Below are 16,009 nucleotides of genomic sequence, written 5' to 3' on the forward strand. Positions count from 1 at the left end.
ACCCAAGTTCCAAACGCGCGTAATGTCAAATGACCCGTCTGAAAAAAAATTGGTGCGACACGAGGACTTCCCAGGAGGTCACCCATCCGAGTACTAATCTCGCCCAAGCAAACTTCACTGCGGAGTTCTGATGGGATCCGGTGTATTAGTGCTGGTATGATCGCACCTGTTTAATTTCGCGCTGCAAATACATAAACTCATTCCCCTTTCTTCCCCCTCCCGTCATTTGTTTCCTTGTGCGTGCGCACTGCACCTCTCGTTCTCGTTCAAATATCAAGTAAAATGCCACGGCGCCGTGACTCACATTTGCGAATAAATCTGCGGACCATAATTAAAGTCGCGCGTAATGTCGAACGGCACATCTGAAAAAAAGAAAATGGGTGCAACACGAGAACTTCCCATGAGGTAACCCATCATTGTACTACTTTCGCCAAAGCACACTTAACTGCAGAGTTCTGATGGGATCCGGTGCATTTGTGCTGGTGTGACCGCACCTGTTTAATTTCGTGCTGAAAATACATACACTCCTTCTTCTCTCTCCCCTCCCATCATTTGTTTCCTTGTGCGTTCACACTGCACCTCTCCTTCTCGTTCTAATATCGATTAAAATGCCCCTGATTCTTGACTCACATTTGCGTATAAACCAGCGGACCATAGTTCCAGTCGCGCGTAACGTCAAACAACCCATCCCAAAAAAAATAGGGGCAACACGAGGGTTTCCCAGGAGGTCACCCATCCGAGTACTACTCTCGCCCAAGCACACTTAACTGCAGAGTTCTGATGGGATCCAGTGCATTAATGCTGGTATGATCGCACCCGTTTAATTCCGTGCTGCAAATACATAAACTCCTTCTCCTTTCTTCCCCATCCCGTCATTTCTTTCCTTGTGCATGCGCACTGCACCTCCCGTACTCGTTCTAATATCAAGTAAAATACTACGGTGCCGTGACTCACATTTGCGAATAAACTTGATGACCATAATTCAAGTCGCGCGTAATGTCGAAAGAATTATCTGCAAAAAAATGGGTGCAACACGAGGACTTCACAAGAAAAAGGGTGAAATATAAGAACTTCGCAGGAGGTATCCCATGCTAGTACTACTCTCGCCCAAGCACCATTACCTACGGAGTTCTGATAGAATCCGATGCATTAGTGCTCGTATGATCGCACCTGTTTCATTTCGTGCTGAAAATACATACACTCTTTCTCCTTCCCTCCCCCTCCCGTCATTTGTTTCCTTGTGCGTGCACTCTGCATCTCTCCTTCTCGTTCTAATATCGATTAAAATGCCCCTGCTTCTTAACTCACATTTGCGTATAAACCAGTGGACCCTAGTTGCAGTCGCGCATAACGTCGAACGACCCGTCTGAAAAAAAAAATTAGTGCGACACGAGTACCTCCCAGGAGGTCACCCATCCGAGTACTACTCTCGCGCAAGCACAGTTAACTGTGGAGTTCTTATGGGATCCGATGCATTAGTGCTGGTCTGATTGCACCTGTTTAATTTCGCGCTGCAAATACATAAACTCCTTCTCCTTTCTTCTTCCTCCCGTCATTTGTTTCCTTGTGCGTGCGCACTGCACCTCCCGTGCTCGTTCTAATATCAAGTAAAATGCTACGGTGCCGTGACTCACATTTGCGAATAAACCTGAGGACCATAATTCAAGTCGCGCGTAACGTCGAAAGAATCATCTGCAAAAAAATGGGTGCAACACGAGGACTTCCTAAGAAAATGGGTGAAATATAAGGACTTCGCAGGAGGTCACCCATCCTAGAGCTACTCTCGCCCAAGCACCCTTAACTTGCGGAGTTCTGACAGAATCCGTTGCATTGGTGTTGGTATGATTGCTCATGTTTCATTCTGCGCTGCAAATACATACACTTTTTCTCCCTCCATCCCCCCTCCCGTCATTTGTTTCCTTGTGCGTGCACTCTACATCTCTCCTTCTCGTTCTAATATCGATTAAAATGCCCCTGCTTCTTGACTCACATTTGCGTATAAACCAGTGGACTCTAGTTCCAGTCACGTGTAACGTCGAACGACATGTCTGAAAAAAAAAAATTAGTGCAACAAGAGGACTTCCCAGGAAGTCACCCATCCGAGTACTACTCTCTCCCAAGCACACTTAACTGCGGAATTCTGATGGGATCAGGTGCATTAGTGCTGGTATGATCCCTCATGTTTCATTCTGCACTGTAAATACATACACTCTTCTCCTTCCATCCCCTCTCCCATCATTTGTTTCCTTGTGCGTGCACTCTGCATCTCTCTTTCTCATTCTAATATCAAGTAATTTGCCCCGGCACCGTGACTCACCTTTGTAAATGAACCAGCGGTTTATAATTCTACTCGCGCGTAACGTCGAACAACCCATCCGAAAAAAAAATAAGTGCAACACGAGGGCTTCCTAGGTGGACACCCATCCGAGTACTACTCTCGCCCAAGCACATTTAACTGCGAAGTTCTGATGGGATCCGAATCTTTAGTGCTGGTATGATCGCACCTGTTTAATTTTGTGCTGCAAATACATACACTCCTTTTCCTTTCTTCCCCCTCCCGTCATTTGTTTCCTTGTGCGTTCACACTTCACCTCTCATTCTCGTTCTAATATCGATTAAAATGCCCCTGCTTCTTGACTCACATTTGCGTATAAACGAGTGGACCCTAGTTCCAGACGCGAGTAACGTCGAACGACCCGTCTAGAAAAAAAATTGGTGCGACACGAGTACTAATCTCGCCCAAGAACACTTAACTGCGGAGTTTTGATAGGATCCTGTGCATTAGTGGTGGTATGATCGCACCTATTTAATTTCGCGCTGCAAATTAATAAACACATTCCCCCTTTTTTCCTCCTCCCGTCATTTGTTTCCTTGTGCATGCGCACTGCATCTCCCGTTCTCGTTCTAATATCAAGTAAAATGCTACGGTGCCGTGACTCACATTTGCGAATAAACCTGAGGATCATAATTCAAGTCGCGCGTAATGTCGAAAGAATCTTCTGCAAAAAAATGGGCGCAACACGAGGACTTCACAAGAAAATGGGCGAAATATAAGGACTTCGCAGGAGGTAACCCATGCTAGTACTACTCTCGCCCAAGCACCCTTACCTACGGAGTTCTGATAGAATCCGTTGCATTAGTGCTGGTATGATGGCACCTGTTTCATTTCGTGCTGAAAATACATACACTCCTTCTCCTTCCCTCCCCCTCCCATCAATTGTTTCCTTGTGCGTTCACACTGCACCTCTCCTTCTTGTTCTAATATCGATTAAAATGCCCCTGCTTCTTGACTCACATTTGCGTATAAACCAGCGGACCCTTGTTCCAGTCGCGCGTAACGTCGAACGACCTGTTTGAAAAAAAATTGGTGCGACACGAGGACTTCTCAGGAGGTCACCAATCCGAGTACTACTCTCGCCCAAGCACACTTAACTTCGGAGTTCGGATGTGATCCGGCGCATTAGTGCTGGTATGATCGCACCCCTTTAATTCCGCGCTGCAAAAACATAAACTCCTTCTCCTTTCTTCCCCCTCCCGTCATTTGTTTCCTTGTGCGTGCGCACTACACCTCCCGTGCTCGTTCTAATATCAAGTAAAATGCTACGGTGCCGTGACTCACTTTTGCGAATAAACCTGAGGACCATAATTCAAGTCGCGCGTATCGTCGAAAGAATCATCGGCAAAAAAATGGGTGCAACACGAGGACTTCCTAAGAAAATGGGTGAAAGATATGGACTTCGCAGGAGGTCACCCATCCTAGTGCTACTCTCGCCCAAGCACCCTTAACTTGCGGAGTTCTGATAGAATCCGTTGCATTGGTGCTGGTATGATTGCTCATGTTTCATTCTGCGCTGCAAATACATACACTTTTTCTCCCTCCATCCCCCCTCCCGTCATTTGTTTCCTTGTGCGTGTACTCTGCATCTCTTTTTCTCGTTCTAATATGGATTAAAATGCCCCTGCTTCTTGACTCACATTTGCGTATAAACCAGTGGACCCTAGTTCCAGTCGCGCGTAACGTCGAACGACTCGTCTGAAAAAAAAAATTAGTGCGACACGAGGACTTCCCAGGAGGTCTCCCATTCGAGTACTACTCTCGCCCAAGCACAGTTAACTGCGGAGTTCTGATGGGATCTGGTGCATTAGTGCTGGTATGATCGCACCTGTTTAATTTCGCGCTGCAAATACATAAACTCCTTCTCCTTTCCTCCCCCTCCCGTCATTTGTTTCCTTGTGCGTGTGCTCTGCACCTCTCGTTCTCGTTCAAATATCAAGTAAAATGCCACGGCGCTGTGACTCACATTTGCGATTAAATCTGTGGACCATAATTAAAGTCGCGCGTAGCGTCGAACGACACATCTGAAAAAAAGAATATGGGTGCAACACGAGAACTTCCCAGGAGGTAACCCATCATTGTACTACTTTCGCCAAAGCACCCTTACCTAGGGAGTTCTGATAGAATCCGTTGCATTAGTGCTGGTATGATCGCACCTGTTTCATTTCGTGCTGAAAATACATACACTCCTTCTCCTTCCCTCCCCCTCCCACAAATTGTTTCCTTGTGCGTTCACACTGCACCTCTCCTTCTCGTTCTAATATCGATTAAAATGCCCCTGCTTCTTGACTCATATTTGCGTATAAACCAGCGGACCCTAGTTCCAGTCGCGCGTAACGTCGAACGACCCGTCTGAAAAAAAAATTGATGCGACACGAGGACTTCCCAGGAGGTCACCAATCTGAGTACTACTCTCGCCCAAGCACACTTAACTGCGGAGTTCTGATGGGATCCGGCGCATAAGTGCTGGTATGATCGCACCCCTTTAATTCCGCGCTGCAAATACATAAACTCCTTCTCCTTTCTTTCCCCTCCCGTCATTTGTTTCCTTGTGCGTGCGCATTGCACCTCCCGTGCTCGTTCTAATATCAAGTAAAATGCTAAGGTGTCGTGACTCACATTTGCGAATAAACCTGAGGACCATAATTCAAGTCGCGCGTATCGTCGAAAGAATCATCTGCAAAAAAATGGGTGCAACACGAGGACTTCCTAAGAAAATGGGTGAAATTTAAGGACTTCGCAGGAGGTCACCCATCCTAGTGCTACTCTCGCCCAAGCACCCTTAATTTGCGGAGTTCTGATAGAATCCGTTGCATTCGTGCTTGTATGATTGCTCATGTTTCATTCTGCGCTGCAAATACATACACTTTTTCTCCCTCCATCCCCCCTCCCGTCGTTTGTTTCCTTGTGCGTGCACTTTGCATCTCTCCTTCTCGTTCTAATATCGATTAAAATGCCCCTGCTTCTTGACTAACATTTGCGTATAAACCAGTGGACCCTAGTTCTAGTCGCGCGTAACGTCGAACGACCCGTCTGAAAAAAAAATTAATGCGACACGAGGACTTCCAAGGAGGTCACCCATCCAAGTACTACTCTCGCCCAAGCACACTTAACTGCGGAGTTCTGATGGGATCCGGTGCATTAGTGCTGGTATGATCGCACCTGTTTAATTTCGTGCTGCAAATACATAAACTCCTTCTCCTTTTTTCCCCCTCCCGTCATTTGTTTCCTGGTAATATGCCCCGGCACCGTGACTCACCTTTGCAAATGAACCAGCGGTTTATAATTCCATTCGCGCGTAACGTCGAACAAGCCATCCGAAAAAAAATGGGTGCAACACGAGGGCTTCCCAAGTGGTCACCCATCCGAGTACTACTCTCGCCCAAGCACACTTAACTGCGGAGTTCTGATGGTATCCGGGGCTTTAGTGCTACTATGATCGCACCTCTTTAATTTCGCGGTGCAAATACATACACTCCTCCTTTCTTCCCCCTCCCGTCATTTTTTTCCTTGTGCGTTCACACTGCACCTCTCATTCTCGTTCTAATATCGATTAAAAGGCCCCTGATTCTTGACTCACATTTGCGTATAAACCAGCGGACCATAGTTCCAGTCGCGTGTAACATCGAACGACCCATCTGAAAAAAAATTGTTGTGATACGAGGACTTTCCGAGAGGTCATCCATCCGAGTACTACTCTCGCCCAAGCACGCTTAACTGCAAAGTTCTGATGGGATCCAGTGCATTAGTGCTGGTATGATGCCACATGTTTAATTTTGCGCTTCAAATACATAAACTCCTTCTCTTTTCTTCCTCCTCCCGTCATTTGTTTCCTTGTGCATGCGCACTGCACCTCCCGTACTCGTTCTAATATCAAGTAAAATGCCACGGCGCCGTGACTTACATTTACGAATAAACCTGCGGACCATAAATCAAGTCGCGCGTAGCGTCGAAAGAATCATCTGTAAAAAGATGGGTGCAACACGAGGACCTCCCAAGAAAATGGGTGAAATATAAGGACTTCGCAGGATGTCACCCATCCGAGTACTTTTCTCGCCCAAACACACTTAACTGCGGAGTTCTGATAGAATCCGTTGCATTAGTGCTGGTATGATCCCTCATGTTTCTTTCTGCACTGTAAATACATACACTCTTTCTCCTCCCATCCCCCCTCCCGTCATTTGTTTCCTTGTGCGTGCACTCTGCATCTCTCTTTCTCGTTCTAATATCAAGTAATATGCTCCAGCACCGTGACTCACCTTTGCAAATGAACCAGCGGTTTATAATTCCATTCGCGCGTAACGTCGAACAACCCATCCAAAACAAAATCGGTGCAACACGAGGGCTTCCCAGGTGGTCACCCATCCGAGTACTACTCTCGCCCAAGCACACTTAACTGTGGAGTTCTGATGGGATCCGGGGCTTTAGTGCTGCTATGATCGCACCTCTTTAATTCCGCGCTGCAAATACATACAGTCCTCCTTTCTTCCCCCTCCCGTCATTTGTTTCCTTGTGCGTTCACACTTCACCTCTCATTCTCATTCTAATATCGATTAAAATACCCTTGCTTCTTGACTCACATATGCGTATAAACCAGCGGACTCTAGTTCCAGACGCGCGTAACGTCGAACGACCAGTCTGAAAAAAGATTTATGCGACACGAGGACTTCCCAGGAGGTCAACCATCCGAGTACTAATCTCGCCCAAGCACACTTAACTGCGGAGTTCTGATGGGATCCTGGGCTTTAGCTCTGGTATGATCGCACCTGTTTAGTTTCGCGCTGCAAATACATACATTCCTTCTCTTTTCTTCCCCCTCCCGTCATTTGTTTCCTTGTGCGTGCGCGCTGCACCTCCCGTTCTCGTTCTAATATCAAGTAAAATGCTACAGCGCCGTGACTCACATTTGCGAATAAACCTGAGGACCATAATTCAAGTCGTGCGTAACGTCGAAAGAATCATCTGCAAAAAAATGGGTGCAACACGAGGACTTCACAAGAAAATGGGTGAAATATAAGGACTTCGCAGGAGGTAATCCATGCTATTACTACTCTCGCCCAAGCACCCTTACCTACGGAGTTCTGATAGAATCCGTTGCATTAGTGCTGGTATGATCGCACCTGTTTCATTCTGCGTTGCAAATACATACACTTTATCTCCTTCCCTCCCCCTCCCATCAATTGTTTCCTTGTGCGTTCACACTGCACCTCTCCTTCTCGTTCTAATATCGATTAAGATGCCCCTGCTTCTTGACTCACATTTGCGTATAAACCAGCAGACCCTAGTTCCAGTCGCGCGTAACGTCGAACGACCCGTCTGAAAAAAAATTGGTGCGACACGAGGACTTCCTAAGAGGTCACCCATCCGAGTACTACTCTCGCCTAAGCACACTTAACTGCGGAGTTCTGATGGGATCCGGTGCATTAGTGCTGGTATGATCACACCCATTTAATTCCGCGCTGCAAATACATAAACTCCTTCTCCTTTCTTCCCCCTCCCGTCATTTGTTTCCTTGTGCGTGCGCACTGCACCTCCCGTGATCGTTCTAATATCAAGTAAAATGCTACGGTGCCGTGACTCACATTTGCGAATAAACCTGAGGACTATAATTCAAGTCGTGCGTATCGTCGAAAGAATCATCTGCAAAAAAAATGGGTGCAACACGAGGACATCCTGAGAAAATGGGTGAAATATAGGGACTTCGCAGGAGGTCACCCATCCTAGTGCTAGTCTCGCCCAAGCACCCTTAACTTGCGGATTTCTGATAGAATCCGTTACATTTGTGCTGGTATGATTACTCATGTTTCATTCTGCGCTGCAAATACATACACTTTTTCTCCCTCCATCCCCCCTCCCGTTATTTGTTTCCTTGTGCGTGAACTCTGCAACTCTCCTTCTCGTTCAAATATCGATTAAAATGCCCCTGCTTCTTGACTCACATTTGCGTATAAACCAGTGGACCCTAGTTCTAGTCGCACGTAATGTCGAACGACCCGTCTGAAAAAAAAATTACTGCGGCACGAGGACTTCCCAAGAGGTCACCCATCTGAGTACTACTCTCGCCCAAGCACACTTAACTGCGGAGTTCTAATGAGATCTGGTGCATTAGTGCTGGTATGATCGCACTTGTTTAATTTCGCGCTGCAAATACATAAACTCCTTCTCCTTTCTTCCCCCTCCCTTCATTTGTTTCCTTGTGTGTGCGCACTGCACCTCTCGTTGTCGTTCAAATATCATGTAAAATGCCACGGCGTCGTGACTCACATTTGCGAATAAATCTGCGGACCACAATTAAAGTCGCGCGTAATGTCGAATGGCACATCTGAAAAAAAAGAGAATGGGTGCAACACGAGAACTTCCCAGGAGGTAACCCATCATTGTACTACTTTCGCCAAAGCACACTTAACTGCGGAGTTCTGATGGGATCCGGTGCATTTGTGCTGGTGTGACCGCACCTGTTTAATTTCGTGCTGAAAATACATACACTCCTTCCCTCCCCCCCTCCCATCATTTATTTCCTTGTGCGTTCACACTGCACCTCTCATTCTCGTTCTAATATCGATTAAAATGCCCCTGATTCTTGACTCACATTTGCGTATAAACCAGCGGACCATAGTTCCAGTCGCGCGTAACGTCGAACGACCCATCTGAAAAAAAAATGTTGCGATACGAGGACTTCCCAAGAGGTCATCCATCCGAGTACTACTCTCGCCCAAGCACGCTTAACTGCAGAGTTCTGATGGGATCGAGTGCATTAGTGCTGGCATGATGCCACTTGTTTAATTTCACGCTGTAAATACATAAACTCCTTCTCCTTTCTTCCCCCTCCCGTCATTTGTTTCCTTGTGCGTGCGCACTGTACCTCTCGTTCTCGTTCAAATATCAAGTAAAATGCCACGGCGCCGTGACTCACATTTGCGAATAAATCTGCAGACCCTAATTAAAGTCGCGTGTAACGTCGAACGGCACATCTGAAAAAAAGAAAATGGGTGCAACACGAGAACTTCCCAGGAGGTAACCCATCATTTTTCTACTTACGCCAAAGCACACTTAACTGCGAAGTTCTGATGGGATCCGGTGCATTTGTGCTGGTGTGACCGCACCTGTTTAATTTCGTGCTGAAAATACATACACTCCTTCTTCCCTCCCCCATCCCATCATTTGTTTCCTTGTGCGTTCACACTGCACCTCTCCTTCTCAATCTAATATCGATTAAAATGCCCCTGATTCTTGACTCACATTTGCGTATAAACCAGCGGACCATAGTTCCTGTCGCGTAACATCGAACGACCCATCTGAAAAAGACTTGTTGAAATACGAGGACTTCCCAAGAGGTCACCCATCCGAGTACTACTCTCGCCCAAGCACACTTAACTGCAGAGTTTTGATGGGATCCAGTGCATTAGTGCTAGTATGATGCCACTTGTTTAATTTTGCGCTTTAAATACATACACTCATACTCTTTTCTTCCTCATCCCGTCATTTGTTTCCTTGTGCGTGCGCACTGCACCTCCCGTACTCGTTCTAATATCAAGTAAAATGCCACGGCGCCGTGACTCACATTTGCGAATAAATCTGCGGACCATAAATTAAGTCGCGCGTAACGTCGAAAGAATCATCTGCAAAAAAATGGGTGCAACACGAGGACCTCCCAAAAAAATGGGTGAAATATAATGACTTCGCAGGAGGTCACCCATCCGAGTACTTTTCTCGCCCAAGCACCCTTAACTGCGGAGTTCTGATAGAATCCGTTGCATTAGTGCTGGTATGATCCCTCATGTTTCATTATGCACTACAAATACAAACACTCTTTCTCCTTCCATCCCCCCTCCCGTCATTTGTTTCCTTGTGCGTGCACTCTGCATCTCTCTTTCTCCTTCTAATATCAAGTAATATGCCCCGGCAACGTGACTCACCTTTGCAAATGAACCAACGGTTTATAATTCTATTCGCGCGTAACGTCGAACAACCCATCCGAAAAAAAATTGGTACAGCACGAGGGCTTCCCAAGTGGTCACCCATCCGAGTACTACTCTCGCCCAAGCACACTTAACTGCGGAGTTCTGATAGGATCCGAAGCTTTAGTGCTGGTATGATCGCACCTGTTTAATTTCGCGCTGCAAATACATACACTCCTTCTCCTTTCTTCCCCCTCCCGTCATTTGTTTCCTTGTGCGTTCACACTTCACCTCTCATTCTCGTTCTAATATCGATTAAAATGCCCCTGCTTCTTGACTCACAATTGCGTATAAACTAGCGGTCCCTAGTTCCAGACGCGTGTAACGTCGAACGACCCGTCTGAAAAAAAATTGGTGCGACACGAGGACTTCCCAGGAGGTCACCCATCCGAGTACTAATCTCGCCCAAGCACACTTCACTGCGGAGTTCTGATGGGATCCAGTACATTAGTGCTGGTATGATTGCACCTGTTTAATTTTGCGCTGCAAATACATAAACTCATTCCCCTTTCTTCCCCCTCCCGTCATTTGTTACCTTGTGAGTGCGCACTGCACCTCCTGTTCTCGTTCTAATATCAAGTAAAATGTTTTAGCGCCGTGACTCACATTTGCGAATAAACCTGAGGACCATAATTCAAGTCGCGCGTAACATCGAAAGAATCATCTGCAAAAAAATGGGTGCAACATGAGGACTTCACAAGAAAATGGGTGAAATATAAGGACTTCGCAGGAGGTAACCCATGCTAGTACAACTCTCGCCCAAGCACCCTTACCTACGGAGTTCTGATAGAATCCGTTGCATTAGTGCTGGTGTGATCGCACCTGTTTCATTTCGTGCTGAAAATACATACACTCCTTCTCCTTCCCTCGCCCTCCCATCAATTGTTTCCTTGTGCGTTCACACTGCACCTCTCCTTCTCGTTCTAATATCGATTAAAATGCCCCTGCTTCTTGACTCACAATTGCGTATAAACCAGCGGACCCCAGTTCCAGTCGAGCGTAACGTCGAACGACCCGTCTGAAAAAAAATTGGTGCGACACGAGGACTTCCCAAGAGGTCACCCATCTGAGAACTACTCTCGCCCAAGCACACTTAACTACGGCGTTCTGATGGGATCCGGTGCATTAGTGATGGTATGATCGCACCCGTTTAATTCCGCGCTGCAAATACATAAACTCCTTCTCCTTTCTTCCCCCTCCCGTCATTTGTTTCCTTGTGCGTGCGCACTGCACCTCCTGTTTACGTTCTAATATCAAGTAAAATGCTACAGCACCGTGACTCACATTTGCGAATAAACTTGAGGACCATAATACAAGTCGCGCGTAACGTCGAAAGAATCATCTGCAAAAAAATGGGTGCAACACGAGGACTTCACAACAAAATGGGTGAAATATAAGGACTTCACAGGAGGTAACCCTTGCTAGTACTACTCTCGCCCAAGCACCCTTACCTACGGAGTTCTGATAGAATCCGTTGCATTAGTGCTGGTATGATCGCACCTGTTTCATTTCGTGCTGAAAATACATACACTCCATCTCCTTCCCTCCCCCTCCCATCAATTGTTTCCTTGTGCGTTCACACTGCACCTCTTTTTCTCGTTCTAATATCGATTAAAATAGGTGCAACACGAGGACATCACAAGAAAATGAGTGAAATATAAGGACTTCGTAGGAGGTAACCCATGCTAGTACAACTCTCGCCCAAGAACCCTTACCTACGGAGTTCTGATAGAATCCGTTGCATTAGTGCTGGTGTGATCGCACCTGTTTCATTTCGTGCTGAAAATACATACACTCCTTTTCCTTCCCTCGCCCTCCCATCAATTGTTTCCTTATGCGTTCACACTGCACCTCTCCTTCTCGTTCTAATATCGATTAAAATGCCCCTACTTCTTGACTCACATTTGCGTATAAACCAGCGGACCCTAGTTCTAGTCGCGCGTAACGTCGAACAACCTGTCTGAAAAAAAATTGGTGCGACACGAGGACTTCCCAGGAGGTCACCCATCCGAGTACTACTCTCGCCCAAGCACACTTAACTGCGGAGTTCTGATGGGATCCGGTGCATTAATGCTGGTATGATCGCACCCGTCTAATTCCACGCTGCAAATACATAAACTCCTTCTCCTTTCTTCCCCCTCCCGTCATTTGTTTCCTTGTGCGTGCGCACTGCACCTCCTGTTTTCGTTCTAATATCAAGTAAAATGCTACAGCACCGTGACTCACATTTGCGAATAAACTTGAGGACCATAATACAAGTCGCGCGTAACGTCGAAAGAATCATCTGCAAAAAAATGGGTGCAACACGAGGACTTCACAACAAAATGGGTGAAATATAAGGACTTCACAGGAGGTAACCCTTGCTAGTACTACTCTCGCCCAAGCACCCTTACCTACGGAGTTCTGATAGAATCCGTTGCATTAGTGCTGGTATGATCGCACCTGTTTCATTTCGTGCTGAAAATACATACACTCCATCTCCTTCCCTCCCCCTCCCATCAATTGTTTCCTTGTGCGTTCACACTGCACCTCTTTTTCTCGTTCTAATATCGATTAAAATAGGTGCAACACGAGGACATCACAAGAAAATGAGTGAAATATAAGGACTTCGTAGGAGGTAACCCATGCTAGTACAACTCTCGCCCAAGAACCCTTACCTACGGAGTTCTGATAGAATCCGTTGCATTAGTGCTGGTGTGATCGCACCTGTTTCATTTCGTGCTGAAAATACATACACTCCTTTTCCTTCCCTCGCCCTCCCATCAATTGTTTCCTTATGCGTTCACACTGCACCTCTCCTTCTCGTTCTAATATCGATTAAAATGCCCCTACTTCTTGACTCACATTTGCGTATAAACCAGCGGACCCTAGTTCTAGTCGCGCGTAACGTCGAACAACCTGTCTGAAAAAAAATTGGTGCGACACGAGGACTTCCCAGGAGGTCACCCATCCGAGTACTACTCTCGCCCAAGCACACTTAACTGCGGAGTTCTGATGGGATCCGGTGCATTAATGCTGGTATGATCGCACCCGTCTAATTCCACGCTGCAAATACATAAACTCCTTCTCCTTTCTTCCCCCTCCCGTCATTTGTTTCCTTGTGCGTGCGCACTGCACCTCCCGTGCTCGTTCTAATATCAAGTAAAATGCTACGGTGCCATGACTCACATTTGCGAATAAACCTGAGGACCATAATTCAAGTCGCGCGTATCGTCGAAAGAATCATCTGCAAAAAAATAGGTGCAACACGAGGACTTCCTAAGAAAATGGGTGAAATATAAGGACTTCGCAGGAAGTCACCCATCCTAGTGCTACTCTCGCCCAAGCACCTTTAACTTGCGGAGTTCTGATAGAATCCGTTGCATTGGTGCTAGTATGATTGCTCATGTTTCATTCTGCGCTGCAAATACATATACTTTTTCTCCCTCCATCCCCCCTCCTGTCATTTGTTTCCTTGTGCTTGCACTCTGCATCTCTCCTTCTCGTTCTAATATGGATTAAAATGCCCCTGCTTCTTGACTCACATTTGCGTATAAACCAGTGGACCCTTGTTCCAGTCGCGCTTAACGTCGAACGACCCGTCTGAAAAAAAAATTAGTGCGACACGAGGACTTCCCAAGAGGTAATCCATTCGAGTACTACTCTCGCCCAAGCACACTTAACTGCGGAGTTCTGACGGGATCCGGTGCATTAGTGCTGGTATGATCGCACCTGTTTAATTTCGCGCTGCAAATACATAAACTCCTTCTCCTTTCTTCCCCCTCCCATCATTTGTTTCCTTGTGCGTGCGCACTGCACCTCTCGTTCTCGCTCAAATATCAAGTAAAATGCCACGGCGCCGTGACTCACATTTGCGAATAAATCTGCAGACCATAATTAAAGTGGCACGTAAGGTCGAACGGCACATCTGAAAAAAAGAAAATGGGTGCAACACGAGAACCTCCCAGGAGGGAACCCATCATTGTACTACTTTCGCCAAAGCACACTTAACTGCGGAGTTCTGATGGGATCTGGTGCATTTGTGCTGCTGTGACCGCACCTGTTTAATTTCGTGCTGAAAATACATACACTCCTTCTTCCCTCCCCCCTCCCATCATTTGTTTCCTTGTGCGTTCACACTGCACCTCTCCTTCTCGTTCTAATATCGATTAAAATGCCCCTGATTCTTGACTCACATTTGCGTATAAACCAGCGAACCATAGTTCCAGTCGCGCGTAACGTCGATCGGCTCATCTGAAAAAAAATTGTTGCGATACGAGGACTTCCCAAGAGGTCACCCATCCAAGTACTACTCTCGCCCAAGCACACTTAACTGCAGAGTTCTGATGAGATCCAATGCATTAGTGCTGGTATGTTGCATCTTGTTTAATTTTGAGCTTCAAATACATACACTCCTCTTTTCTTCCTCCTCCCGTCATTTGTTTCCTTGTGCGTGCGCACTGCACCTCCCGTACTCGTTCTAATATCAAGTAAAATGCCACGGCGCCGTGACTCACATTTGCGAATAAACCTGCGGACCATAAATCAAGTCGCGCGTAACGTCGAAAGAATCATCTGCAAAACGATGGGTGCAACACGAGGACCTCCCAAGAAAATGGGTGAAATATAAGGACTTCTCAGGAGGTCACCCATCCTAGTACTTTTCTCGCCCAAACACCCTTAACTGCGGAGTTCTGATAGAATCCGTTGCATTAGTGCTGGTATGATCCCTCATGTTTCATTCTGCACTGCAAATACATACACTCTTTCTCCTCCCATCCCCCCACCCGTCATTTGTTTCCTTGTGCGTGCACTCTGCATCTCTCTTTCTCGTTCTAATATCAAGTAATATGCCCCAGCACCGTGACTCACCTTGGCAAATGAACCAGCAGTTTATAATTCCATTCGCGCGTAACGTCGAACAACCCATCCGAAAAAAATAGGTGCAACACGAGGGCTTCCCAAGTTGTCACCCATCCGAGTACTACTCTCGCCCAAGCACACTTAAGTGCGGAGTTCTGATGGGATCCAGGGCTTTAGTGCTGGTATGATCGCACCTGTTTAATTTCGCGCTGCAAATACATACACTCCTTCTCCTTTCTTCCCCCTCCGGTCATTTGTTTCCATGTGCGTTCACACTTCACCTCTCATTCTCGTTCTAATATCGATTCAAATGCCCCTGCTTCTTGACTCACATTTGCGTATAAACCAGCGGACCCTAGTTCCAGTCGCGCGTAACGTCAAACGACCCGTCTGAAAAAAAATTGGTGTGACACGAGGACTTCCCAAGAGGTAACCCATCCGAGTACTACTCTCGCCCAAGCACACTTAACTGCAGAGTTCTAATGGGATCTGGTGCATTACTACTGGAATGATTGCACCTGTTTAATTTCCCGCTGCAAATACATAAACTCATTCCCCTTTCGTCCCCCTCTCGTCATTTGTTTCCTTGTGCGTGTGCACTGCAGCTCTCGTTCTCGTTCTAATATCAAGTAAAATGCTACAGCGCCGTGACTCACATTTGCGAATAAACCTGAGGACCATAATTCAAGTCGCGCATAACGTCAAAAGAATCATCTGCAAAAAAATGGGTGCAGCACGAGGACTTCCTAAGAAAATCGGTGAAATATAAGGACTTCGCAGGAGGTCACCCATCCTAGTGCTACTCTCGCCCAAGCACCCTTAACTTGCGGAGTTCTGATAGAATCCGTTGCATTGGTGCTGGTATGATTGCTCA

General features: G+C 46.6%; 4 non-coding genes and 26 pseudogenes across 4 annotated transcripts; all 30 read right to left on the bottom strand.

The window, feature by feature from the left end:
* Nucleotides 1-49: 49 nt before the first annotated feature.
* On the bottom strand, nucleotides 50-168 carry LOC148241122 (5S ribosomal RNA). The gene has a single exon (XR_015815016.1). It is a non-coding gene; the product is annotated as a 5S ribosomal RNA (ribosomal RNA).
* A 209-nt stretch (nucleotides 169-377) lies between these two features.
* On the bottom strand, nucleotides 378-496 carry LOC148241123 (5S ribosomal RNA; annotated as a pseudogene).
* Nucleotides 497-699: 203 nt separating this feature from the next.
* Nucleotides 700-818, bottom strand: LOC148241124 (5S ribosomal RNA; annotated as a pseudogene).
* A 561-nt stretch (nucleotides 819-1,379) lies between these two features.
* On the bottom strand, nucleotides 1,380-1,498 carry LOC148241125 (5S ribosomal RNA; annotated as a pseudogene).
* A 564-nt stretch (nucleotides 1,499-2,062) lies between these two features.
* Nucleotides 2,063-2,181, bottom strand: LOC148241126 (5S ribosomal RNA; annotated as a pseudogene).
* A 206-nt stretch (nucleotides 2,182-2,387) lies between these two features.
* On the bottom strand, nucleotides 2,388-2,506 carry LOC148241127 (5S ribosomal RNA; annotated as a pseudogene).
* An 858-nt stretch (nucleotides 2,507-3,364) lies between these two features.
* On the bottom strand, nucleotides 3,365-3,483 carry LOC148241128 (5S ribosomal RNA; annotated as a pseudogene).
* A 563-nt stretch (nucleotides 3,484-4,046) lies between these two features.
* On the bottom strand, nucleotides 4,047-4,165 carry LOC148241129 (5S ribosomal RNA; annotated as a pseudogene).
* A 534-nt stretch (nucleotides 4,166-4,699) lies between these two features.
* On the bottom strand, nucleotides 4,700-4,818 carry LOC148241130 (5S ribosomal RNA; annotated as a pseudogene).
* Nucleotides 4,819-5,380: 562 nt separating this feature from the next.
* On the bottom strand, nucleotides 5,381-5,499 carry LOC148241131 (5S ribosomal RNA). The gene has a single exon (XR_015814771.1). It is a non-coding gene; the product is annotated as a 5S ribosomal RNA (ribosomal RNA).
* Nucleotides 5,500-5,663: 164 nt separating this feature from the next.
* On the bottom strand, nucleotides 5,664-5,782 carry LOC148241132 (5S ribosomal RNA; annotated as a pseudogene).
* Nucleotides 5,783-5,986: 204 nt separating this feature from the next.
* On the bottom strand, nucleotides 5,987-6,103 carry LOC148241133 (5S ribosomal RNA; annotated as a pseudogene).
* A 560-nt stretch (nucleotides 6,104-6,663) lies between these two features.
* LOC148241134 (5S ribosomal RNA) lies at nucleotides 6,664-6,782 on the bottom strand (annotated as a pseudogene).
* A 202-nt stretch (nucleotides 6,783-6,984) lies between these two features.
* LOC148241135 (5S ribosomal RNA) lies at nucleotides 6,985-7,103 on the bottom strand (annotated as a pseudogene).
* A 559-nt stretch (nucleotides 7,104-7,662) lies between these two features.
* Nucleotides 7,663-7,781, bottom strand: LOC148241136 (5S ribosomal RNA; annotated as a pseudogene).
* A 563-nt stretch (nucleotides 7,782-8,344) lies between these two features.
* LOC148241137 (5S ribosomal RNA) lies at nucleotides 8,345-8,463 on the bottom strand (annotated as a pseudogene).
* A 210-nt stretch (nucleotides 8,464-8,673) lies between these two features.
* LOC148241138 (5S ribosomal RNA) lies at nucleotides 8,674-8,792 on the bottom strand (annotated as a pseudogene).
* Nucleotides 8,793-8,993: 201 nt separating this feature from the next.
* Nucleotides 8,994-9,111, bottom strand: LOC148241139 (5S ribosomal RNA; annotated as a pseudogene).
* A 210-nt stretch (nucleotides 9,112-9,321) lies between these two features.
* On the bottom strand, nucleotides 9,322-9,440 carry LOC148241140 (5S ribosomal RNA; annotated as a pseudogene).
* Nucleotides 9,441-9,641: 201 nt separating this feature from the next.
* Nucleotides 9,642-9,760, bottom strand: LOC148241141 (5S ribosomal RNA; annotated as a pseudogene).
* Nucleotides 9,761-10,320: 560 nt separating this feature from the next.
* Nucleotides 10,321-10,439, bottom strand: LOC148241142 (5S ribosomal RNA; annotated as a pseudogene).
* A 205-nt stretch (nucleotides 10,440-10,644) lies between these two features.
* LOC148241143 (5S ribosomal RNA) lies at nucleotides 10,645-10,763 on the bottom strand (annotated as a pseudogene).
* Nucleotides 10,764-11,322: 559 nt separating this feature from the next.
* Nucleotides 11,323-11,441, bottom strand: LOC148241144 (5S ribosomal RNA; annotated as a pseudogene).
* Nucleotides 11,442-12,264: 823 nt separating this feature from the next.
* On the bottom strand, nucleotides 12,265-12,383 carry LOC148241145 (5S ribosomal RNA). The gene has a single exon (XR_015815767.1). It is a non-coding gene; the product is annotated as a 5S ribosomal RNA (ribosomal RNA).
* Nucleotides 12,384-13,206: 823 nt separating this feature from the next.
* On the bottom strand, nucleotides 13,207-13,325 carry LOC148241146 (5S ribosomal RNA). The gene has a single exon (XR_015815768.1). It is a non-coding gene; the product is annotated as a 5S ribosomal RNA (ribosomal RNA).
* Nucleotides 13,326-13,887: 562 nt separating this feature from the next.
* LOC148241147 (5S ribosomal RNA) lies at nucleotides 13,888-14,006 on the bottom strand (annotated as a pseudogene).
* Nucleotides 14,007-14,215: 209 nt separating this feature from the next.
* On the bottom strand, nucleotides 14,216-14,334 carry LOC148241148 (5S ribosomal RNA; annotated as a pseudogene).
* A 203-nt stretch (nucleotides 14,335-14,537) lies between these two features.
* Nucleotides 14,538-14,655, bottom strand: LOC148241149 (5S ribosomal RNA; annotated as a pseudogene).
* A 557-nt stretch (nucleotides 14,656-15,212) lies between these two features.
* LOC148241150 (5S ribosomal RNA) lies at nucleotides 15,213-15,331 on the bottom strand (annotated as a pseudogene).
* Nucleotides 15,332-15,536: 205 nt separating this feature from the next.
* On the bottom strand, nucleotides 15,537-15,655 carry LOC148241151 (5S ribosomal RNA; annotated as a pseudogene).
* Between the last annotated feature and the right edge of the window lie 354 nt (nucleotides 15,656-16,009).

This window comes from Carica papaya, chromosome 8, assembly GCF_054855325.1.
Source record: "Carica papaya isolate Zhongbai chromosome 8, ASM5485532v1, whole genome shotgun sequence".
In the NCBI taxonomy this organism is placed as follows: Eukaryota; Viridiplantae; Streptophyta; class Magnoliopsida; order Brassicales; family Caricaceae; genus Carica; species Carica papaya.